The 27,253-nt window shown below is 42.1% G+C and overlaps 1 long non-coding RNA gene across 1 annotated transcript in view; it reads right to left on the bottom strand.

Annotated features, from left to right (window-relative positions):
- LOC142313204 (uncharacterized) overlaps positions 1–20,004 on the bottom strand; it is a 23,076-nt gene extending 3,072 nt beyond the window's left edge. Inside the window, exons 1-3 of the long non-coding RNA XR_012754404.1 lie at positions 19,713–20,004; positions 7,948–8,233; positions 1–668 (exon numbers count right to left, since the gene is read on the bottom strand). The exon at positions 1–668 is cut by the window's left edge and continues 3,072 nt beyond it. This is a non-coding gene — a long non-coding RNA (uncharacterized LOC142313204). The remainder of the gene's footprint in view (positions 669–7,947; positions 8,234–19,712) is intronic.
- Positions 20,005–27,253: the final 7,249 nt, after the last annotated feature.

Here is a 27,253-nt window from a genome sequence, read left to right as displayed (position 1 = left end):
CACTAATAAATACAAAAAAATACTTCTCATAAAGTCCAGTCTTCACCTTCTGCTTTACCAAGAGGTCTTCAAGACCAAAGCTATGGATTTAGAGAGATTTAGGTCCATAATCTCAACTCATTGAGTCTGTGCAAGTAACGCATCTGTCTTCATTTCCCAATTCCCAGTGCTAATTGGTCCATTGAAGGCCATGGACAGGCCTTCGAGTTTTGTACTTTTTTGTCCATAGATACTTTGGTTTCCTTCATCTATATAAACCATTATGAAATGTTTTAAGAGTTTGGATAGTTCATGGAGAACAATTTCATAGATGTCTCTTCATGTCTTGTAGAGTCTTCCATCACCCTTCTTCTTGGGATGGTAAAAACACTTCTTCCCATTGGGTCATGGACTCGTTATATGTTGGAGGAGGTGTTAAAGGTTCCGGGAATCGTTCTTCTGGGATAAATCCTGATCTCTTTAGTTGATGATGAATGTCAGAGCTGATACGGAGTAAGGTGGGGGTGGGAAGACTCAGGTCTGTGACGACTCCTCTTCTATTGGCCAAGTCACTCTGATAAGGAGGAGGTTCGATATCTGGAGTTGGGCCAAGAGTCACTGTCCAGACTGTGGCAGAGCCGTAGAGTATAACATCCTCATAACGGGGGGCGTCAAGCCGAGATGAGTCCCTATGGGAACAAAAAAAAGTAAAGCATTAGTAAAATAGAAAAAGAAAGATGGTAAATGTGGCCAAGGGGGTAAAATCAACTCAATACCAATAGACGATTCACACTACAATACCTTCATCATAGGGTGGGGAGGCTGAGATACACAAGAAAATCCCACAGTATCACACATGGGGTGAGGCTAAGGGGTACTTTGTACGCTGCGACATCGCTAGCCGATGCTAGCAATGCCAAGCGCGATAGTACTCTCCCCCGTCGCAGCTGCGATATCTTGTGATAGCTGCCGTAGCAAACATTATCGCTATGGCAGCTTCACATGGACTTACCTGCCCTGCGACGTCGCTCTGGCCGGCGAGCCACCTCCTTCCTAAGGGGGCGGGTCGTGTGGCGTCACAGCGACGTCACACAGCAGGCGGCCAATAGAAGCGGAGGGGCGGAGATGAGCGGGACGTAAACATCCCGCCCACCTCCGTCCTCCCGTATAGCTAGCGTGAGCCGCGGTGACGCAAGTAAGGAGATGTTCCTCGCTCCTGCGGCTTCATACACAGCGATGTGTGCTGCCGCAGGAACGAGGAACAACATCGTACCGTCGCTGCAGCGAAATGATGAAAATGTCGGACACTACACCGATGATACAATTACGACGCTTTTGCACTCGTTAACCGTATCAAAAAAGATTTACACACTCCGATATCGACAGCGAGGCCGGATGTGCGTCACTTTCGATTTGACCCCACCGACATTGCAGCTGCGAAGTCGTAGTGTGGAAAGTAACCCTAAGACGCAGCAGCCCAGCAGACTGTACCACACATGATAGGCTCAGATACACACCCTAGGCAGACAGCATCACACGTATGAGGCTTAGATACAGTGATTCATCAGTAGAGTACCACTGAGGTTTTAGATGAACATATCTGTGGTCAAAATTAAGCAGTGGAAAATATGCCTAACTGCGGGAAGCCGGCTGTCAGTCAGCAGGACGTCGGTAGTCACGCCCTGTCGACAGAGCAGCCCAGAAGAAGAAGCTGAATTACCATCAGGAATGATACCGGGCCAGAGGTACAAAGAACGTAGTTGCCTCTATTAGCAGCTCCCTGTCTGTTAGTTTTTAAACACACAGTAAACAAAAAAAAAGTCCTGGACAACCCCTTTAAAGCTAAAGCACAGCACATTGTACACCACAGCCATTCAGAAATGAGCATCATAGCCTGTATAAAAGCCAAGGCAGGGAATGCAGCGGCATTGGAGATAGGGAAACAAAGCCATAAAACACTGAAGAAACTGTGCATATAGTGTGTGACCGCGCGGCAAATTGGAATTGCAAGGGATTTGCTCATTTCTATAAATATTTACATTTTCAGGCCGGACAAGTGTAAGGTATTCAGGAATTTCAGGTTAATATTTAAGGTTATTAAGTAATACATTATTTTGGTAGGAATGCTGACTTGGGTAATACTACACATTTTTCAGGCTTAGGTCAGAGTTAACACATTCCTGTCCATTTTTTTTTCACTTTTTCATTCTTCCCCAGACTTAATGTGCATAATCCAAGAAGTCCCGCTGCTGATTACATCGTGATAAGGAGCAGGCGCCGTAAATCTACAGTGCTCGCTCCTGGGCTTTAACCCCATTTCATAGTAAGTTTATGTTATAGGGTTATAGCTTCTCCTGCAATCCAGCAGGTGCAAGTACTAAAATAGGCCAGATATTAAGACCCTTTCAGGCCTGGACACTAAGGGGATAAATGAAACAGATGTGCATGGTGGGCCTATGATCTAAGACTACATTCACATTACACATTGGCCGCCTAAGCTATTTGATCACTCTTGAACACTCACGTCTACCGTCTGGCTAGTGGACCAGTGCAGGAGATGACCACTACATTGTATTTACATGCATGCTGCTGGAAAATAGACCATGTCAATGAGCACATAAGTGAGTACACCCCTTCACATTTTTGCAAGTATTTTATTATTTCTTTTCATGGGACAACACTGCAGATCTGACCCTGTGATACAATGTACAGTGTCAGTGTGCAACCTGCATAATAGGGTAAATCTGGTGTCCTCTAAATAATTAATGTCTAAACTGCTGGCAACAAAAGTGAGTACACCCCTAAGTGAAAATGTCCAAATTGTCACCAAAGTGTGAATATTGTGTGTGGCCAACATTATTTTCCAGCACAGCCTTACCTCCCTTGGGAATGGAGGTCGCTAGAGCTCCTCAGGAGCTGCTGGATCCTCTTTAATCTTCCATGACGACATCATGGAGCTGGTGGATGTTACAGACCTTGCGCTCCTCTACCTTCCATTTGAGGAGGCCCCACAGATGCTCCATAGGGTTTAGGTCTGGAGACACTTTGCTGGTCCAACACCTTTACTCTCAGTTTCTTTTGCGAGGCAGTGGTCATTGTGGAGGTGTTTGGGGTCGTTATCATGGTGAAATATGAAGGGAGGGGATCCTGCTCTGCTTCAGTATGTCACAGTACATGTTGGCATTTATGGCTCCCTCAATGAATTGTAGCCCCCCACAGGCAGAAGCACTCATGCATCCCCAAACCATGACTCTCCTACCACCATGCCTGACTCTAGGCAGGACACATTTGTCTTTGTGCTCCTCACCTGGTTGCTGCCACACATGTATGATATCAACTGAACCAAGTAAGTTTAGCTTGGTCTCATTAGACCACAGGACATGGTTACAATAATCCATGTCCTTAGTCTACCTGTCTTCAACAAACTGTTTGCAGGCTTTATTGCACATCATCTTTGGAAGATGCTTCCTTCTGGGACAACAGCCATGCAGATCAATGTGGTGCAGTGTGCGACGTATGATCTGAGCAATGACAAGCAGACCCCCCACCCCCTGAACCTCTGCAGTGTGCGCCGTATGGTTTGAGCACTGACAGGCGAATCCCCCACCACTGGAACCATTGCAGTGTGTGGTTTATGGTCTGAGCACTGAAAGGCATACCCCCCACCCCTGTAACTTCTGTAGTATGTGGTGTATGGTCTGAGCACAGACAGGTGGACCACCCACCCCTGTAACCTCACCTCTGCAGCAATGCTGGCAGCACTCATATGTCTATTCTGAATAAATGACCTCTGGGTATGATGCTGAACACATGCACTCAGCTTCTGTGGTCAACCATGACGAGGCCTGTTCTGAGTGAATCTTGTCTTGTTATACCACTGTATGGTCTTGGCCACCGGGCTGCAGCTCAGCCTCAGGGTGGTAGCAATCTCCCTATAGCCTCAGCCATCTTTATGTAGAGTACCAATTCTTTTTTACAGATCCTCAGAGAATTCATTACCATGAGGAGCCATGTTGAGCTTCCAGTGACCAGTATGAGAGACTGGGTGCATGATGACACCAAATTTAGCACACCTGCTCCCTATTCAAACTTGAGACCTTGTAACACTAATGACTCACATGACACAGGGTAGGGAAAATGGCTAATTGGACACAATTTGGTCATTTTTACTTAGGGGTGTACTCACTTTTGTTCCCAGCGGTTTAGACATTAATGGCTGCGTGTTGAGTTATTTAGAGGACACCAAATTTACACTGTTATACAAACTGCACACTGACACTGTACATTGTATTTTCAGTGTTGTCCTAAGAAAAGATGTAATAAAATATTTTAAAAAGTGTGATGGGGTGTACTCACTTTTGTGACATACTGTAGGATAACATTGGGTCCACGTGTTGACCGTTCTCCACCATTCTCGGACAATACATAGACCGAAAAACCCGTAAAAGAGAGTAGTCTCACTATTAAATTATATGCAATGATCGTCTGTAGAAGCCTGGAAGGTTAAGGGGTTTCGGTCGAAAGTAGGGTTTGTAAGGATCCAACCTTCATTATCATACAGGGCAGTGGATCACCAAATGCTTCATCGAGGGGATCAAGGAGCTCCAGAAATGGTTATTTATCCATCAATGTTAAATCCAGGGACAATTTGATTTCAGAACCACCTTAAATCTCCCGTATTGTTCCCTCCACACATAAATTCTAATAATGTAATTTACTTTTGAATTTTGAAATTTTTTTTTACTATTATTTCCCTCTGGACCAAGAACAGATTGTCCTATGTCACCGGTAAAATGGATGATGTCACCACGCAATTAACTTCTACTAGGTACATGGTCCACATACATGGTTTCTGGATCTTTTGTCAGTTCTCGGCCAGGTCTACGTTATCAGCAGGTGTATACATATACAGTATATATTCTCATAGCTGCTGTTTACGGTCACTTGAGTTTTCTTCTGGCACTATCGTAAACTTTGACGATAAATACACACTTGACGTCCATATGACGTCATGGTCTACTCTTGTCAGAGTTATGAAAGAGAAAAAGGTCAGAAGGCTGGTGATTGTTGATTACATGCCATACCTGGGAGACGTGCACATCCTCACTTTTCACTCTGCTGTCAGGAGAACATGTCCTCAGGAGAACATGCTGGTGCTCTAGTTGGATCTGGTTGAGTCTGGTGAGTATCTTCGCAGATATCTGTGTCGCCTAGCCCTCAGGACTGTTTTTTTTTCCATTGGTTTTGCTTAGCAGTTATTGATTTTTGCAGGTACTACTTGTAATAAACCATGTTGGTGGACAGAAGTGGTGCGAGACTGAAGAACATTCAGTCCAGCAGAGGGGAAAGTTCTGCATTCCTAACCATATCTATGCATCTTACTTGCATTATCAGCAATGCTGTGTTGTCTAACTACCGTAGTCACATCCTTGGCACAGTCTAATAGGTAATTTATGAAATAGACCAATAGAGCGGTGGTGGATTAGTTGGGTTTTTCTCTATTCAATCGTCCTGTTGTGCTGGGGCCACATAATTAAATCAGTACTGGAACCCACCAGAATATTCTGTGATAATCTAATGCAGTATCCCGAATGTTTACAGGTCAAGTAGCACTTCATGTGGCATACAATCGTCAACAGCTATGTTTCAGACCTCTACATACACATGAATGCTGAGCTCGGCCAAACGTCCTTTTAGATTGAAATGTTGAGAGAGGAAAAAATGCTGCCAGACATCTCTGAGCCCCCAGGAACCTTTGTATCATCCAGAAACCTCTATCCCCTTGATTCTCCACTGTTCTCTTCAGATTCCTCATTTTCTTCCAGACTCCCGTCTTCTCCAGTCTCCTCGGTAACCTTGAAACTCGACTCTTGCCTTAAGACTCTTCTTTTTCTTCCAGACACCAACCAACCCATATACCTCTGTTCCTCCAGACTCATTTTCATCCTACCAGACACTTATTTTACCTCCTGACATATCTGGCCTCTTCAGACAACTCTGTCCCCTCCAGACATCTCTGTACCGTCCAGACGCCTCTGTTTCCTCACTATGTTCATTTCAGGCACCTCTGTCCCCTAGAGGTATCATCTGTATCATCCAAACTCTGTCTCCTCCAGATTCCTCTGTGTCCCCCCCACACTCCTGAGTTGGCTCCATACTCTTCTGTCCTCTCCATACACCTCTGTCCCATCTAGCTGCCTCTATTCCATACAAGTAACTCTGTTGCCTCTAGAAACCTCTGTCTCCTCCAGGCTCCTCAGTTTCTCCCACATTCCTTGGTTGCCTCCATACTCTTCTGTCCTCTCCATACACCTCTGTCCCATTTAGCTGCTTCTGTTGTGTACAAGCAACTCTGTTCCCTTCAGAAACCTCTGTATCCTCCAGGCTCCTCTGTTTCCCCCACACTTCTCTGTTACCTCCATACTCGTCTGTTCTCTCCATACACATCTGTCCCATCTAGCTGCCTCTGTTCTGCACAAGCAACACTGTTCCCTACAGACATCTCTGCCCCCTACAGAATCCTCTGTTGAGGAGAGCCATAAGATGAAATACTTAATTAACCTCTGGACATAGAGCACTGTGAGAAGTGTGTTCAATGAAATTAATTCTCTATATATAAGCCAGTCAGTTTTCAGAGGAACCCAAAGATGGCCACCGATGACATCACAGACCCTACCATCAGCATGGATCCACCAGATGATGTCCCTCCCATCACCATCATCATGGATTCATCCACTGAAGTCAGACCCGCCCATCAACAGCAACACAGATCTCCCCATTGGCTAGCGCATGTACTGTCCCACTAAATGGGCATATCTGAACTTGTGTACGCCCCTAGCCTATATTAAGAGGACGCATGCTTGTACTCGCTCTGTTCGGTGCCATCTTTACTGTGACCAAGAATAGAGGCCATCTTTCCTCGACAAAAGTCGGCCCGGGCTCTGTCTTTATTACAACTGAGCTTGCTCTGATATAACCTTGCAAAGGGGCATGTCCGGATGTGTTCATTGGTCAGTGGGTCGAACAATGTGTTAGTCCATGAGCTGATTGGTGGGCGTCATTGTAGGCAGGTCTATGACGTCATTGGATGGATCCATGGTGATGGTGATGGGAGGGATGTCATCTGGTGGATCCAGGCTGATGGTAGGGTCTGTGATGTCATCGGGGGCCATTTGGGGTTCCTCTGAAAAGTGACTGGCTTATGTATAGATAATTGATTTAATTGAACACACTTCTCACAATGCTCTATGTCCAGAGGTTAATTAAGTATTTCATTTTATGGCTCTCCTCAACACCTCCATGCTACCTCCATGCTCTTCTGTCCTCTCTATACACCTCTGGCTCTTCTAGCTGCCTCTATTCCCTACAGACACCTCTGCCCCCTCGGGAATCCTCCGTGTTCCTCACACGCCATTGCTACTTCCATACTCTTCTGTCCTCTCCATATACCTCTGTCCCATCTAGCTGTCTCTGTTCCGTACAAGCAACTCTGTACCCTCCAGACACCTCTGCCCCCTCCAGACCCTTTGATGACTGCTTATCTCTTGGTAGAAAATTAAATGGGCAATTGAATTCAGACTGATAATGTCAAGGGAGTATTAGGAGCCCCCCATACTTATAACATGGTCATCCGGTCCCACCGACGGTTTTGACTAACTTTCGGTTGATGTAGTATGATCAATCATAGCAGGTACAGAGAAGGCTTGCATTTACTTATATGGTATCAGCAATTCCATAATATAATTCTCTATCATTCCAATCATTTGCTTTATGGGTAGAGGAAATGGGGAGAACAAGAAGAGGAGAATTCTGAAATATATGAATATGGCATGGAGGTCCCCTGCTCAGGATCCACATTTCTTATCCATAGCAGATAGTGGTGGCACATTCCCTCACTCACTCATCTCTGAGATATTCTATCATACATCATATATTTTTAATATTGATAGGAATACGATGAGTACTTACACCGCAGTCTGAGGCTGCCCCGTGTTTCTGACGTCTGTCTCTGCAGGATTTTCTTCTGTCTCCGGATGCCTTGATTTTTTCATACATGTCGATACTGTCACCAAAAGATAGCAGATAACAGCCAGGCTGCCAGCGGCAAGGAAACAGATCCCAAGAATGAAGACTCTGTCCGATACCGTCAGCAGGACTACTCCAATAAGCATAAAGGCCAAGCCAAGGGTTACAACCATCCGATGTAGCCCCCTCAAGACAAAGCTTGATACCATGGCAAGATGAGTAGAATCAACTAAAGAAAAGAATAGGGTAGAGCCAAGTAAGATACACAGTATGCCATATGATATAAAACCGCATCAAATACAAAACCATATACAAACACATTAAGATGTCATATACTGTAGGTGTAGCATAATGTAACGTAGAGTCATATCATTACAACAGCTTTATTGTTGCCACCCAACATCTATAGTATAGTTTCATAGGATACTTAATATTAGAATCTGTATACCCTCAAAAGCATGACCAGGTGTAGTTAGAGGGTAACAATGGGGGGGGCTAGAATATTGATTTAAAAAAAGCAGCATAGTGCCTTTATGGTGGTAGGATAAAGGACAATAGAGGATAATCAATTTATGCTTGTCCATTAGACAGCTATCATACCTGAAGTTTAAGGTCTGATAGGAGTGTAGAGAATTCCAGAGGTACCGCCATGGGCACTTATCTCACCCCTACCCTCCCTAATACTAAGTTAAAGCTTTTTATTGCAACTTGAAAAAAAACAATAGGGAATCATTGCATAGTTCCTTCTGGCCAAAGGTGGAGCTGTTCAGTTTACTCTTTTCATAAGGAAGAGGGAAATATAATGGAACCAGATTTACAATCTTGTGAAGAGCACTTTGTAGTTATATAGATGGTTAACCCTTGTTTTCTATTCTTATGGTATTTGTCTAGTTCTCTAACATAACAGGGTAAAGACCAGTGAAACTTTAATGCATATGTTGAATGGAAAGTGACTAATTAACAATTTACCTGGATGCACAGTTGTCTTTCTCTGTACTTTCTATCACACATTCTGAAAAAGTTTTTATTAAGAGTTGAGAGAATCTTGATGCATAAATTTACATTGAGAAAATGGTCTTCTAAACGATGGTCCATCCCCTTACGAGACTATGGCCAGTATACTTATGATATGAGCAAAAATTTGGTCTTGATAAAAGGGCGGCCTTTTCAAAGAGGTGGTCTTTTGGAGAGAGATCACTGTACAATAATTCTTATAACAATAATTCTTATTTTGTTGGCACTCCATTGAGAATTTTGATGGCCCTAAAGAGAATGGGGAACATTCTGGAATACGACGATCTAGATACTTAAAGAAGGATTGGAAGTACTAAAACTTTCAGGGTTGCCAGAAGGCAAAAACCGAGTTAATGCTCTGGAATGAAGAGAATTCTTTGTAACACTATCTATAACATTATTATTAGGGGTGCTTCACACACAGCGAGCTCACTGCCGAGATCGCTGCTGAGTCACGCTTTTTGTGACGCAGCAGTGACCTCATTAGCGATCTCGCTGTGTGTGACAATGAGCAGCGATCTGGCCCCTGCTGCGAGATCGCTGCTCGTTACACACAGCCCTGGTTCGTTTTCTTCAAAGGCGCTCTCCCACTGTGACACACAGATCGCTGTGTGTGACAGCGAGAGAGCGACAAATGAAGCGAGCAGGGAGCAGGAGCCGGCGTCTGACAGCTGAGGTAAGCTTGTAACCAAGATAAACATCGGGTAACCAAGGTGGTTACCCGATATTTACCTTAGTTACCAGCCTCCGCTGCTCTCACGCTGCCTGTGCTGCCGGCTCCGGCTCTCTGCACATGTAGCTGCTGTACACATCGGGTTAATTAACCCGATGTGTACAGCAGCTAGGAGAGCAAGGAGCCAGCGCTAAGCAGTGTGCACGGCTCTCTGCTCTCTGCACATGTAGCTGCATTACACATCGGGTTAATTAACCCAATGTGTACTGTAGCTAGGAGAGCAAGGAGCCAGCGCTCAGTGTGCGCGGCTCCCTGCTCCCTGCACACACAGCTAAGCGGTGTGCGCTGGTAACTAATGTAAACATCGGGTAACCATACCCGATGTTTACCTTAGTTACCAGTCTCCGCAGCATCCAGACGGCGGCTCCGTGCAAGCGCAGCGTCGCTTGCACGTCGCTGCTGGCTGGGGGCTGTTCACTGGTCGCTGGTGAGATCTGCCTGTTTGACAGCTCACCAGCGACCATGTAGCGATGCAGCAGCGATCCTGACCAGGTCAGATCGCTGGTCGGATCGCTGCTGCATCGCTAAGTGTGAAGGTACCCTTAGTGTTTTGTAGACAATTGGTCTACTACAGTGATGTCATTGGTTTTGGGAGTCTTTCACAGGGTCAGATGTATTACTTGTTTGTCTAGAGCTACTCAGGATTATCAATCCTTTATGTAACTATCTTGTTATTTATTGACAGAAAGCTTAGGTTGACTTAGATCTAATGGTCAAACAGGAATGAACTGTGAGGCTCAGACTGCAGGTTGACCTAAATTGCGAATTGACCTAAAAAAAACAAATTCTGAGATCTTGATGGATGGACCAGGAAAGCTGGTCCATCCATCAAAAGTGATCAGTTTCAATGTGCAGGAGAACCTGTATTAAGTTCCATCACATGAAAAGTAAAAATGATATGAAGTCTATTAAATGCCATGTAACGCCTAGACATGGTGGGTCCTCCAACGTCAATTGAGATAGTTCCGTATATTTTGTAGTATTGCTGTTACACAAGGTACAGCGCCTCCAAAACTGTATGCCTGACAAACAATAAGGGCACCAAGGTTCCTTCACTCAGATGATTGCGTGGGTACTGAGCATTACAGCCTATTGATGGCCTATGTTATGGATGGGCTATAAATTCTGTAGTCCCAGAAGAGTCACACCCTTTTTAAACAGTGAGCCTTATCTATTTCAAAGTCCCAAAACAACAAATAGTTCACACTTTTAGACATCCTTCCCGCTGGGTAATTGATTGGAATCGTACCTGACAACCCTATAATTACTATCTGAATGGCTTTCATAGATAATATTTCAAAATATCACCTTAACCCAAAAAAGTAGATATCTAATGAATGATTACAGTGGTAAAACTCAAGAGTTAACCACAATTAGACAGTGGTATACAAAATACTAATTGCTTAGAAGTTAACGTTTTATTAATGGATTCAGGTCTTCTCGGAATTTAGATAAATTACGATTGTTTTGGCTTGTGTTATGTGATATCTCCCTAGAGTGTTGGAAAACAAATTCAAAAACTAAATATATAATCTGTATAAGGAAATACTTTTTGTGCAATCCCATATGTGTGGGTTTTACAGAGGTGCCGATATTGGGATTGATGAGAATTGCGCCAAGTAAATCTTATGGAGTATTTATTGTTATAAATTGATAGAATGCCAAAAATCAATTGTGAAATTAAAATGAACATGACATGACCTATCTGAAGTGGTAGACATTGGACAAGGGATACTAAGGAACCTATGTGTCCTTGAGTGATTCAGAACCTACTGGGAACTTGGATGGATAGTTGGATACTCTCCTATATTTGATGGATTCAGAATCTACTGGGGAACCTTGATGGATACTCTCCTATATTTGATGGATCTAGAACCTACTGGGAACCATAATGGATACTCATCTATACTTGATGGATTCAGAATCTACAGGGAAACCTTGATGGATACTCTCCTATATTTGAGTGATTCGGGACCTACAGGGGAACCTTGATGGATACTTTTCTAGATTTGATGGATTTAGAATCTATAGGGGAACCATGATGGTTACGCTTCTATATTTTATGGATTCAGAACCTACAGTGAAACCCTGACGGATACTCTTCTATATTTGATGGATTCAGAACCAACAGGGAACCTTGATTGGTATACTTCTATGTTTGATGTATTCAGAACCTAAAGGGGAACCTTGATGGATACTGTTCTATATGTGATGGATCTAGAACCTACTAGGAACCTTAATGGATATTCTCCTATATATGATGGATCCAGAACCTACAGGGGAACTTTGATGGATACTCTCCTATATTTGATAGATTCAGAACCTACAGGGGAACCTTGATGGATGCTCTTCTATATTTGATAGATTCAGAACCTACAGGGGAATCTTGATGGATACTCTTCTATATTTGATGGATCCAGAACCTACAAGGGAACTTTGAGGGATACTATTCTATATTTGGTGGATTCAGAACCTACAGGGGAAACTTGATGGATGCTCGCCTATATTTGATGGAATCAGAACCTACAGAAAAATCTTGAAGGATACTCTTCTTTATTTGATGGATTCAGAACCTACAGGGGAACCCTGATGGATATTCTCCTATATATGATGGATCCAGAACCTACAGGGGAACTTTGATGGATACTCTCCTATATTTGATAGATTCAGAACCTACAGGGGAACCTTGATGGATGCTCTTCTATATTTGATAGATTCAGAACCTACAGGGGAATCTTGATGGATACTCTTCTATATTTGATGGATCCAGAACCTACAAGGGAACTTTGAGGGATACTCTTCTATATTTGGTGGATTCAGAACCTACAGAGGAAACTTGATGGATGCTTGCCTATATTTGATGGAATCAGAACCTACAGAAAAATCTTGAAGGATACTCTTCTTTATTTGATTGATTCAGAACCTACAGGGGAACACTGATGGATATTCTCCTATATTTGATGGATTCAGAACCTACAGGGGAACCCTGATGGATACTCTCCTATATTTGATGGATACTCTACTATATTTTCTGAAATTGGATTTTGAGCCCAATTACAAAAAAATGCTGATTGTTATGTGCAAGTTTACAATCTCTCATTGCAACGTTGCACCTAATTGCAAATTCCAAACCTGTTGGATTTGTGACTGCACGTTGGAAGCAGCATTGTGACTTTGCCATCATGGGCCACAATGTACGTGGATGCCACTGTGATTTGTTGGTCGCCTATCAGCGAATATGTAGAATCAAAATTAGACATTTTAATGGTACAATTTTTGGGGTCATGGTATATGATGTACTGTGTAGTCCTACCCTAAAAGAAGCGGAGTTATAAGAAATGTTCCTATGTTTCTAGGTGACCTAATAAAATCACGTTGGGTTTATGAGGGAGATAATTAAATTTCCAGATTGATGCTCTCCAGACTGATTTACGACAACCCATAGTGTACTGTAAACTGTGACTCGAGCTTTAGTCACTTCACTATTATTATACGTCTATAACATGAAGTGACTCATTTTACTTTTGTTTATATTGTAGTATTTTCTCGTTGCGGTATTTTTGCCCTTGAACTGGGACACACAATGTCTGGATTGTGCTTGTTTTACTTGTGTATTGAAATTGAGCGCCCATAAAGCTATTTTGTAATAGGAATCACACCTCTAGTGCTGACTGCATTGAAAGAGGTAAGAAAACACATATTAAGTGAGTTATTAAAGGGGTTGTATGAGGTTAGACATAGGTTTGCTTTTTGATCCCAGAAAAAGACCCACTTTTGCCTATAAATTGTGTCTGGTATTACAGACAACACCATTCAAGTAAATGAGGCCAAGCTGCAATAGCACATGCAACCTCTAGGCCAGAGGGGCACTGTTTATGGAGAAATAGCTTGCACCAAGTGGAAGAACTCCGGCTCCCTAGTGCTCCTAATTGGAGGTACTGCCCAACCAAAGTTTCCACCAAAAGAAAAAACACCCATCCATGGACAGCTATTTTAGGGGTTCTTGCTCCTTATCATTTAACGCAAGTCTAGGACATCCTACTCCTTGTAATGACCGCTACCCTGCACCGATGAAGGGCTACAAGTCTGAAAAACAGTCAGATGACAAGGGTCAAAAAGTGGATACCGCCAATAGGTGGCAGTAGAGCCAGGGTTCTTCCTCTTTGAAAATAGCTAATTTGCATATGTTTCCCAAGGATCATCATAAATCGGGCTGGTGGCTTCCGCAAGGAGAAATGGTACCGCTGAGACAACCCTTTCAAGAAATGCTCCGAAAACTCTGTGATGTGAGCAATTGTCAGGTCAGACTTTAGACTTAGAAGGTCTCATACTTGTCTTTGTCTTAACTTTAAAACAGACTAGCTGCAGTGCCCAGCAATGCCCGGGATAGTAACTGTTTCTCTGTCTGTCTCCCTCTCTGTTTTTCTCCCTCTCTGTCTCTTTCCCTGTCTGTCTGTCTCTCTCTTTTTGTCTGTTTGTTTCTTTGTCTGTCTCTCTCTCTATATATCCGTCTCTCTCCTCCTGTTTCTCTCTGTCTCTTTATCTCTCTATATCCATCTCTCCCTGTCTCTGTCTTTCTCTCTGTCTCTCCCCCTGTCTCTCTATCTCTGTCCGTCTCTCTGTCTGTTACTCGCTCTGTGTCTCTAAATCAGTCTTTCTCTCTCTGCTTGTTTCTCTATTTGTCTCTCTATTTCTCTATATCTATGTCTCTCTGTCTCTCTATCTCTATCTCTGTTTCTCTCTGTCACTCTCTCTCTCGCTCTCTGTCTCTATCTCTGTGTTTCTCTCTGTCTCCCTCTATATCTGTCTCTCTCTCTGTCTCTCTCTGTCTCCCTCTATATCTGTCTGTCTCTATCTCTGTGTTTCTCTCTGTCTCCCTCTATATCTGTCTGTCTCTATCTCTGTGTTTCTCTCTGTCTCCCTCTATATCTGTCTCTCTCTCTGTCTCTCTCTGTCTCCCTCTATATCTGTCTGTCTCTCTCTGTCTCTCTCTGTCTCCCTCTATATCTGTCTGTCTCTATCTCTGTGTTTCTCTCTGTCTCCCTCTATATCTGTCTCTCTCTCTGTTTCTCTCTGTCTCCTTCTATATCTATTTAGGGAAAAAATACTCCGCAGTACCATAACACAAATGTGAAGGGTGGGTCCAGATTTTTCTGGAACCCCACCCAATTAGCACAAACTCATTAACATATTAGAGAGGAGAGGACAAGAGTTTTTTTAGTGCAAAATAATTACAAAATTTTATTAGACATAGTGGGGAAAATATCCAAACAGTCATTAAAAACAAGTTTAAAACATTAATGACGGATTACCCCTACATGGGACATGAAACAAAGGCTAAGGTATATACATATGGAGTATATGGATATAATACACTCAATTGTACAGGGAAAACAAGTGGGTATTGTCTAACAAACAGCCGTACCCTTTATCATCATACTGCCAAACAGAGTTGCTGCAGTATTAAGCACAGCTGTGCTTGAATTTGAGACCCCACTAAAGAACCTGCACAAGCTGATACCAGTACCAGAAAGCGCCCTATGTCAGTCCAACCAAGTATGGAGGGGAGCTCCGCCAGGAATAGAGCCTCTGGAAGACCTCCTTCTATATCTGTCTGTCTCTCTCTGTCTCTCTCTGTCTCCCTCTATATCTGTCTGTCTCTCTCTCTGTTTCTCTCTGTCTCTCTCTGTCTCCTTCTATATCTGTCTGTCTCTCTCTCTGTTTCTCTCTCTCTGTTTCTCTCCCTGTCTGTCTCTCTGACTCTCTCCCTGTCTGTCTCTCTGACTCTCTCCCTGTCTGTCTCTCTGACTCTCTCCCTGTCTGTCTCTCTGTTTCTCTCCCTGTCTGTCTCTCTGACTCTCTCCCTGTCTGTCTCTCTCTCTCCCTGTCTGTCTGTCTCTCTGTCTCTCTCTGTCTCTCTCCCTGTCTGTCTCTCTCTCTGTCTCTGTTCTCTCTCTGTCTCTCTGTCTGCCTCTGTCTCTTTCCTTGTCTGTCTCTCTTTCTGTCTCTGTTTCTGTCTGTCTCTGTCTCTCTCAATCGACGGAAATCATATTAACTGACACATAAGCTTCTTATACTAATAATGTTCTTCGTTGCCTATAGCAACCAATCACAGCTCCTATTAATAACCTGTAGCTCGCAACTCCATTCACTTTAATGTAAGCAGGTTTTTTGGTGAATAACTGTAAAGTGCGGGGTTAAATTTTCCCCTCAAAACAGTCTATGACATTCCCTGAGTCACATGAGGTGTCTGTACAAATATTCATGATTGTAAATGCGACGGTGCGGATTCCTTTCCAACACACATACACTCAGCTTTATATATTAGATAATATTAGCCCGGTGGGAACAATACTCAGTGTAGATCTAATGTTAAAGATGGGCACTGCTGCACTGATATCTAAGGAAAGTGGTAAAAAGTGGTACTGAGTGGGTTGCCTTAAACCTTGAACATGTGGAAGTGGCGCCACCTAGCAATGAAAAACTGAGTTTCTTTGTTAGTTTCTTTATACAGAACTTTAATGGACCTATGGAAGTATGGGCCGTATATGTTCCAGTGAGGACGTCCATAGTCGGTTTATATGAGGCCTAGCTCGGACATTAGCATTACCAGATTCTGATATATTCAGCCTCAATTATTAAAACTGTAAAATGCCTTTGCTGTCAATAGCAACCAATCAGAATTAAGCTTTTATTGCCTAAATTGCTCAGGTAAAATGAAAGATAAGCGATAATTGGTTGTTCTGGTAAAATGAAAGCTGAGCTCTAATTGGTTGTTATGGGCAACATATAATTTTACCATAGACAGTTCTGATAAATAAGACGTATTATATACAATTAATCTGTCCTGTGTGTACAATGACAGCACAGATCACAATGTACAGTAATTACATGTGGACGCTCTCATGCTGTGTACCGGGGATCACTGATTTCAGAATTGATTCCCCCGGTAGTCCTCCCCCCAAGCCGGACCCTATATGAGGGATACTTTGCCTATCATGTTGAACATTCAACAATCCTGAAAAATGTCCATGCCTTGCAATAAAGGCAGAAAAGATACCAAGGGCCACATATTTTTCTACTAGAAGAAGCCAGAAATTCTGGATCTTCACCCACTACATCTTCTGGTCCAAAGATGGCTGACATGCTGCTATGATGCCAGGAGGGACAGGCCCACATCTTCGCTTTCCTTGATCCCGGGCAATTGTTCCATTCACTTGCCTAGTCTTGTACCATATATACCAGGATGGGGTTTATTTACCACGAAGGGGACCGGGATGGAGACATATATACCAGGATGTGGTCATATTTACCTAGAAGGAGACTAGGATGGGAGATATATATATACCAGGATGGGGGTCATATTTCCTAAGAACTGGACCAGGATGGAGACATATATACTAAGATGGGGGATCATATTTACCAAGAAGGAGACTAGGATGGGAGATATATATATATATATATATATATATATATATATATATATATACACCAGGATGGGGGTCATATTTCCTAAGAACTGGACCAGTATGGAGACATATATACCAGGATGGGATCACATTTACGAAGAAGAAGACCCAGATGTGAGACATATATACCAGGGGTCATATTTACGAAGAATGGGACGAGGATGGAGATATATCCCAGGATGGGGTCATATTTACCAAGACTGAGACCAGGATGGGGGTCATACAAGAAGGAGACCAGGATGGGAGACATATATACTAGGATGGGAGTCATATTTACAAAGGGGACCAAGATGGAAGACATATATACTAGGATGGGGGACATTACTACATAATGAAGAGTAGAGGGCAACACTTACAGTATGTCTTTATAGAATTTAGAAGCTACAAGGGGCCATACATCTGGTTAACATGTGCGGGAGGGGAGGTCCAAATTTTGAACCCATCGGACCCTAGTAACGCCACTCTATATTATGCTACTATACTTATGTATTATACCATTGTGTGTTATTCCATTTTACTTTTTATGTATTACATCATTATACTTTTATACTATACTATGCTATGCTATAGTCATACTTATGTATTATACCTATTATGTATTAAATCATTCTACTTATGTATTATACTTATACTTTTACATTCTTATCCTTATGAGTTATATCATTCTTGTGTTATATACGTTTTATGCATTGTTCCATAATAACTTTATACTAGATTATGCTAAACTATAGTGTTATACTTATTTATACTAATGTATTATCTCTGTTATGTGTTATATCATTCTACTTCTGTATTATACCTATTACGGTATGTCATACCATTTTACTTATCATGTATTGTATCATTATACTTTTATATATTCTACTTGTGAAATATACCTATTATGTGTTATATAATCCTACTTATGTATTATAACATTATATCTTTGCTATCCTATTCTCTTATTTATTATTATTATTAATTATTATTATTATTCTCTAATACTTATGTATTTTACTATTACACCTATGGTGTATTCTCTTATCTATTATTATTAATTATTATTATTATTCTCTAATACTTATGTATTTTACTATTACACCTATGGTGTATTTTCTTATCTATTATTATTATTAATAATTATTATTATTATTATTCTCTAATACTTATGTATTTCACTATTACACCTATGGTGTATTCTCTTATCTATTATTATTAATAATTATTATTATTCTCTAATACTTATGTATTTTACTATTACACCTATGGTGTATTCTCTTATCTATTATTATTAATTATTATTATTATTCTCTAATACTTATGTATTTTACTATTACACCTATGGTGTATTCTCTTATCTATTATTATTAATTATTATTATTATTCTCTAATACTTATGTATTTTACTATTACACCTATGGTGTATTCTCTTATCTATTATTATTAATTATTATTATTATTCTCTAATACTTATGTATTTTACTATTACACCTATGGTGTATTCTCTTATCTATTATTATTAATTATTATTATTATTATTTTTATTATTATTATTATTCTCTAACACTTATGTATTTTACTATTACACCTATGGTGTATTCTACCTTTATACTATTTTATTATATTGATGTATTATACTATTACAACTATTATGGTATGTATTCTACCTTTATACTATTTTATTATATTTATGCATTTTACTATTATATCTATACTCTATTATACTTACGTATTAGGTTTTTATATTTGGATATGTATTATATCATTACATGTATTATGTGCAGAGGAATTTATTGCTCATAAAAAAGGGCGGCAATTAACCTCAATGCAATTTTCAGCTCTTACGTAACCTATGTGTTTATTGATCCAGTATTGCCCATTATGTGCCCGTAAATGCCAGGTTCACATAGGGACTAGACGAGGTTGATAAACTCATTAGCGTTTGCATTTATAGGATATCACGTATTTTACTACAAACATCCATGTTTTGTATTTGCCCAGAGAAGAGAACAACCACAAGAGGGATGGAGAACGACCTCAAAGCTGCGAGTAGAAAAAAATCCTGTGTTTTTGGGTTTTTGTAAAACCTATAGGGGAATTTTTTCGAGGGGAGTTTTTGCTTGGGTCTATGTTGCAATTTTTCATACCAAAATGTATCAAAGTGTTGCAACATGTGGCTAAATTGATGAAGCTGTTCCACTTTTCACAACTTTTTAGCAACTTTTTTTAAAACTCCCAATCCAGCTAAGATCTGTTTGCAAAACTGACGACAGAAACTTTTTAAATAGTGAGGAGCGTAAAATCACAAAAAGGTGCACACTTTTGCAGAAAAGTTATTTGCGCCAAGTTTTGGAAATTTATAAAGACAGAGAACTAGTACGAAAAAAAACGATAAATCAGTGATATAATGTAAAGAAGATCTATAGTGCAAAAAACACATTGACCTAAAGAGCTTACACTCTAAACGGGTCTATAGTGGATTCTCATTTACTATTATAGTGGATATCACTCACCACTGAGCAGAAGGAACTTGGATCTTCGAGTTCTGGATTTTAGGTCACGCTCCGGCTTGCCCCAAGATTCGGTTCTGGTTGATCGCGGCGGGGGTCTTTATATTCCTGGGGGCTTAGCCCTCTGTAGGGAGCAGCATTGCTTTGTGTGGATCCTGGTCGAGTCCTGGTAGTGAAGTGGAAGGAGGTTGAACTTCTCTGAACTTAGTGTCTGGAGGTTCCCTGTTCCTGACCCTGATGTGTCACTGTCAGGCGCTGCGTTTTTGGCTTTGGTCGTGTCTCCACCTGCACAGTCTTCCCTGTCATTTCCACTCATCCAGGAAGTTACAGACTTTATAACAGATGATGACACAATGTCACTCCCTCCAGCCACACTGATAAGAGTCTATTCATTCCTGTACCAGGCGGGAGACATCACCCCACCCTGCCTGAGCAGAGTACATGCTCCCGAAGTCGAGGGACTACAACTCCCAGCAAACCACACCACTGCATAGGCTCTGATCAATGTCACAGCCCCCGCTCACCATTCTGGACACTTTGTTTTGTAAGAAAAAAATATCACATTGACAACATTTTTAACATTTTCATCTGCAAACCATGAAACAATGCTGATCTGTAATTCTCAATGCCAGGAGAACTGGTGTAAAGGCCCATGCATTAATGTTATTGTCATAGAGGGATGACAGTGATCCACACATAGATAGATAATAGATAAATAATTAAATAGATAAATAATAGAGTATTTTCATTGGGATTGAGATGAGGGCGTTGTGATGGCCACTCCAAATCATTGCCTTTGTTATCCTTAAGCCACTTTGTAACCAGTTTGGCAGTAGCTTTGGGTCATTGTCCATTTGGAAGACCCATTTCCGCTCAAGCTTTAAGTTCCTGGCTGATGTCTTGAGATGTTCTTCAGTATTGCCACATAATCTTCTTACCTCATGATGCCATCTATTTTGTGAAGTGCACCAGTCCATTATGCAGAAAAACAACCACACAACATGATGCGCTCGCCCTGTGTTTCACAGTTGGGATGGTGGGATGGTGTTCTTAGGCTTCAAAACGTCTCCTTTTTTCAAATGTAACGATGGTGATTACGGTTGAATTTTATTTTACGTCAGATCACAGGACGTCTCCACAAATTAAGGTGTTTGTTCCTGTGTGCATTTGCAAAGTTTCATTTGGCTTTTTTATGTTTCTTCTGGAGTAATGGCTTCTTCCTGGCAGAGTGACATTCAGCCCATGTTGATACAGTGCTCTTTTCACTGTGGATAATGACACAATCTTACCAGCTCCCGCCAGCATCTTCACAAGGTCTTTTTCTTTTGTTGTTGGGTTGATACGCACATATCTGGCCAAAGCACGTTCATCTCTAGTACACAGAACCAGTCTCCTTCCTGAGCGGTGTGATGGTATATCCCATCTTGTTAGTACTTGCTTGTATAAATGAGGCACCTTCAGGTATCTGGAAATTGAACCCAAGGATGAACCAGACTTGTGCAAGTCCACAATTCTCTTCCTGAGATCTTGGCTGATTTCTTTTGATTTTCCCATGATGCTACACAAAGAAGCCGTGTGTTTCAGGTGTGCATTAAATACATCCACAGGTGTGTCTGTAATTAACTCAGATGTTGCCAATAAACCTATCAGAAGTTTCTAAACACATGACATCATCACATGGGCGGTCCCATATTGTTTAAATGCATAGTGATCTTAGTGTATGGAAACTTCTGACTTTGCAGAAAGTCATAAATATATTTGAAATATTCTCTCTCTCCCTCATTATACTGGCATTTGGTAAATATAAATAATTTTGTTTCCTAATTGACTGAAAACAGGAAAGGCTTATTCTGATTTCAACTGTAGATACATAATAGATAAATAGATAGATAGAGGGATAGATAAATAGATGGATAGATAGATAGATAGAGGGATAGATAGATAGAGGGATAGATAGATAGAGGGATAGATAGATAGATAAATAGATGGATAGAGGGATAGATAGATAGATAGATAGATAGATGGATAGATAGAGGGATAGATAAATAGATAGATAGATAGAGAGATAGATAGATAGACGGATAGATAGATAGATAGATAGAGGGATAGATAGATAGATAGAGGGATAGATAGATAGATAGATAGATAGATAGATAGAGGGATAGATAAATAGAGGGATAGATAGATAGATAGATAGATAGATAGATAGATAGATAGATAGATAGATAGATAGATAGATAGACGGATAGATAGATAGATAGAGGGATAGATAGATAGATGGATAGATAGAGGGATAGATAAATAGATAGATAGATAGATAGATAGATAGATAGACGGATAGATAGATAGATAGATAGATAGAGGGATAGATAGATAGATAGAGGGATAGATAGATAGATAGATAGATAGAGGGATAGATAAATAGAGGGATAGATAGATAGATAGATAGACGGATAGATAGATAGATAGAGGGATAGATAGATAGAGGGAAAGATAGATAGATAGATAGATAGATAGAGGGATAGATAGATAGAGGGATAGATAGAGGGATAGATAGATAGATAGATAGAGGGATAGATAGATAGATAGATAGATAGATAGATAGATAGATAGAGGGATAGATAGATAGATAGAGGGATAGATAGATAGATAGATAGATAGATAGATAGATAGATAGATAGATAGATAGAGGGATAGATAGATAGATAGAGGGATAGATAGAGGGATAGATAGATAGATAGATAGATAGATAGATAGATAGATAGATAGATGGATAGATAGATAGATAGAGGGATAGATAGATAGATAGATAGATAGATAGATAGAGGGATAGATAGATAGATAGAGGGATAGATAGATAGATAGATAGATAGATAGAGGGATAGATAGAGGGATAGATAGATAGATAGATAGATAGATAGATAGATGGATAGATAGATAGATAGATAGATAGATAGAGGGATAGATAGAGGGATAGATAGATAGATAGATAGAGGGATAGATAGAGGGATAGATAGATAGATAGATAGATAGATAGATAGATAGATAGAGGGATAGAGGGATAGATAGATAGATAGATAGAGGGATAGAGGGATATATAGAGGGATAGATAGAGGGATAGATAGAGGGATAGATAGATAGATAGAGGGATAGATAGATAGATAGATAGATAGAGGGATAGATAGATAGATAGATAGATAGATAGATAGATAGATGGATAGATAGATTGATTGATAGATAGATAGATAGATAGATAGATAGAGGGATAGATAGAGGGATAGATAGAGGGATAGATAGATAGAGGGATAGATAGAGGGATAGATAGATAGATAGATAGAGGGATAGATAGAGGGATAGATAGAGGGATAGATAGATAGATAGAGGGATAGATAGAGGGATAGAGGGATAGATAATAGATAGATCGATAGATAGATAAAATGTTGACTATTTAACTAAGAAGTTTAGCACGGCAGTGAACTGGCCAAGATATTTCATTTTTCAAAGTATATTTCATATAGCATTACTGTAGTTTAAATGTCATATATTCTATGTTTTGGCACCTACAGAGACAGAGTGCTGCTGTATCTTTTCGTTTGTGTTTCATGTAGTTATAGCAGCTGGCACCTGTTCACATTTGCTATATTTAGAGATGCAGTTTTTTGTTTCTTGCAGTATATAAGTGAGGTGTAGACAGCCTCCTATTCTGACTCTGCGCTCATCAGCCCCAGGTGGTTTTAATTAGTGATAGATCCTATCTGCCAGTATATTCGTAGACTTTCAGTCCAGGAGAAACATGACATTTGGATACGGTCCCATCAAAGAAAGGTCACCTTGCCGCGGTAATGGGCACACAAGAATTGGCCGATTTTTGCGCTAAGAACCTTCATTTTCAGTATATTCTCTATAGCATGAATGCAGTTTAAAAAATCATATATTCTATGTTTGCATATGCCTTGGCACCTACAAAGGCTGCTGCATCCTTTTGTTTGTGCTTCAGGTAATTTAATAATATAATAATAATAATATTTATTCACTTATATAGCGCTATTAACACTTGTGACGCCCTGGGCAAGCCAGGGGTCACAGGTCATGACACCACCACACCCTACACCCCGGATAGGTACACCAAAGCTACACAAAAATCCTTGTTGCCTTCCTCCAGGGGCTGATGTCCACACCAGGGGGTGGGCCAGGCGGTTGGCTCCGCCCACCGAGGAGTTCACAGCCCTGGAGGCGGGAAAACCGGGCAGTTAAGCTAGGGAAGTGAAGGAGTGAAGAGAACAGTGAGTGAAGTTGAGGAAAGTGGTAGAGGAACAAGAGAGAGGAGTAAAGGTGAAGAGAAAGTGACAGTTGAGAAAGCCTGAACTTGGTCCGGGTGTGTGCCCCGGACTGAGAACAGCAAGGTTAGCAGACGGCGGTGACCGTCTGCAGGAGAGGCTGCTTGGAGGTTGCCGAAAGGACCGTGGACGGGTGGTGGCCCGGCGGTACCGGAGCGGTATACGAAGAGAAGCCAGCACCATTGGCAGGGGCCTTTCGGATCCCGGCAAGGCTAGGAGTCGCCGTGAATTTGCCAAATCCGTCAGTGAAGGGGACCTCTGGGTCTCCCAACAACCAAGTCCCGATTGAAGGCAACAGTCCAACCGTTAGAGAGAGACATCGCCACCGCCAAGGCACCAGTTTCTCAGGGCCAGCGCCTGCGGGCAAAGAGGGGCTCCTCCGGCACATATCCAAGCCGGGGAGCGGGTTACCGGTGGGAACCCATCGCTACCAACATTTCATTAGGTGCAGGGACAGAGACCGTCACCGTCAACTACCGGGGAAAAGCAACAGCAGCCGTCCGTAGGAACCGTCTTTCCAGCCGTGTGTTTTACCGAGAACTGTCATCGTCTCAGGCTGAGTGAGTACCACAGTGCCGCAAGGCACAGCGCTGCCCCCGGGTCCCTGCACCCCACCAAGCCCTGCACCGGCCCTGCCATCCAGCATCCCCCACCTCATCACTGGGCCCCGGGACAACCACCCCCTACCCACGGAGGGGAGAACTAACAACTTTGCTGCTCCCTGTCACTGCTCCCGGGATCCCCATACAGAGCAGCGGTGGTGTCCATACAATCACCACAACCGTGGGTGGCGTCACGGACAATAAACTATCCCAAAAACCAAACCCCTTTCACTCACGGGCGAGGAGCGCCGCTCCAGTCCCCGGGATCCGGCCCATCGCTCGAGCCACCGAGCAGCAGCAGGCCGCAGCAGCAGCGGCAGCCGGACCCGAGCAGTGGGAGAGCGCAGCGTCCCCTCCTCCGCCCGCGACACACTTATATAGCGCTATTAATTCCACAGCGCTTTACATGCATCAGGAACGCTGTCCCCATTGGGGCTCACAATCTAGACTCCCTATCTGTATGTCTTTGGAGTGTGGGAGGAAACCAAAGAACTCGGAGGAAACCCACACAAACACGGAGAGAACATACAAACTCCTTGCAGATAGTGTCCTTGTTGTGATTCGAACCCAGGACTCTAGCTCTGCAAGACTGCAGTGCTAACCACTGAGCCACCACAAGACTGCAGTGCTAACCACTGAGCCACCACAAGACTGCAGTGCTAACCACTGAGTCATCACAAGACTGCAGTGCTAACCACTGAGCCACTGTGCTGTCCGTTTTAGCTATTTAGCCATTTACGAGGGGCGATCCAAAAGTAATGATAATCAATAATAAACAATGAATATATATATATATATATATATATATATATATATAAAAAAAATATTTTTCTACATAGTCTCCTAACAAGTCTATATATTTAGTCCATCTCTTTGCTAAACTTAGAATTCCCTTCGAAAAAAATTCTTGATCTTGACCCTCAAAAAAATCCCCAACAGTGGTTATCACGTCGCTATTGTTGTCAAATTTCTTGCCCCGGAGGTGTTCCTTGAGGCGAGGAAAGAGAAAGAAGTCACTGGGGACTAGATCTGGCGAATAGGGGGGGTGTTCCACCAGTTCAAAGCCCGCTTCTTGAATTGTTGCCATGGCAACTGCAGCTTTGTGAGCCGGCGCGTTATCTTGGTTTGCCGCGCCTTTTCTCCTTGATAGCCTCCCTCAATCTTCTTATTTGTTCGGCGTAGTAGAAGCCCGTAATAAAGGCTCCCTTCTCCAAATAGTCCACCATAATAATTCCTTCAGCGTCCCAAAAACCGGACGTCATAACCTTCCCTGCTGAGCTTGACACTCTGAATTTCTTCGGCGTCGGTTCGTCGGCTCGTTTCCATGTCATCGATTGTTGTTTAGTTTTGTGATCAAAGTGGTGGATCCAGGTCTCGTCCATGGTCAAAAAACGTGACAAAAAATTCTCCTTGTCTGCTTGGAACTTTTCGAGATTTGCTATTGAAATGTCAACTCGTTTCTTCTTTTGCTCGTCGGTTAACGTTTTTGGCACCCAACGCGCGGAGACCTTTCTCATATGCAATTCTTTTGTAAGGATTCTTTGAATACTGCCATATGAGATCCCTGTGACCTCTTTTTTCACGTTTTCTTCATTGAGGGACATGGATGGGCGTCCTTCACGATGTTTATCTTCCGTCGATGTTCTTCCCAGCTTAAATTCCTTGGCCCAGCGTGCAACTGTGGAATATGGAGGAGAAGAGTCCCCCGATGTTTCCACCAAGTCGCTGTGTATGTCTTTGGTAGTCATTTTTTTCAAGCAGAGGTATTTGATGACAGCTCTGAGCTCGTTTTTTTCCATTTTGATGTTCACTCCTCGGCAGTTCATATTGAAATGAATGTAGCTCCCGGGAATCGTGGCCTATTTAAGTGATTTTTTTTTTCCTGGACTAGTGGGTACCTAAGAGAGAAGAAAACATTTTATTCTAATTTCTGTGTGCAATAGAAATAACCGATTATCATTACTTTTGGATAGCCCCTCGTAGCTATTAGGAAAGGGTGGTCAGTAGTGGACAACCCCAGACAGTGTAAAGCAGTATTATGCTTAGTGGGGTTGGAGCATGATTCAAAGATGGACAAAGAGAATCAGAAACTCCCCGTGTCCGCTCCACCAGCCAAGAGACCGGACTCGCCTGGGCTGTGCAGAGACATGACCAGGTATTGTAGAGCTGTCAGTCTCCAATCAGCCTCCATCACACAAAACGGCTCTCCTCACGCACAGGCCTATTAATCTCTACTCTCCTCCTCCCCCAACATCACAACAATCCATAACCATACAAAAAGTAATATAGATATAGAAGGAGGCCAATCCCCAGTTGCACCACGTCGTGGGGTGAGAAGTTGAGTAGGTCACTGGGTTTCACAAGGCCTTTACCACCAGTTCCTCGGCAGCGCCGACCACATCTTCCCAGCATTACCCACTTCCTAGGGGTCACCATATCTCAGCTAGGCCTCAAATTCCTCCATAACTAAGCCTTTTGGGACACCCTGTTGAGTAAAATATTTACAAAGTCCCCACCTAAAATATTCCACCTACTTATGTGGTAAAGGGGCCATTAGAGCCTCTAGGCATAAGGACCCCTGTATGATGGCAACAGTGCTGCCCGT

Source organism: Anomaloglossus baeobatrachus, chromosome 5, assembly GCF_048569485.1.
Source record: "Anomaloglossus baeobatrachus isolate aAnoBae1 chromosome 5, aAnoBae1.hap1, whole genome shotgun sequence".
NCBI lineage: Eukaryota > Metazoa > Chordata > Amphibia > Anura > Aromobatidae > Anomaloglossus > Anomaloglossus baeobatrachus.
The sequence above is the reverse complement of the archived record's forward strand: the minus strand, read 5'-3'. Positions and strand labels throughout refer to the sequence as shown.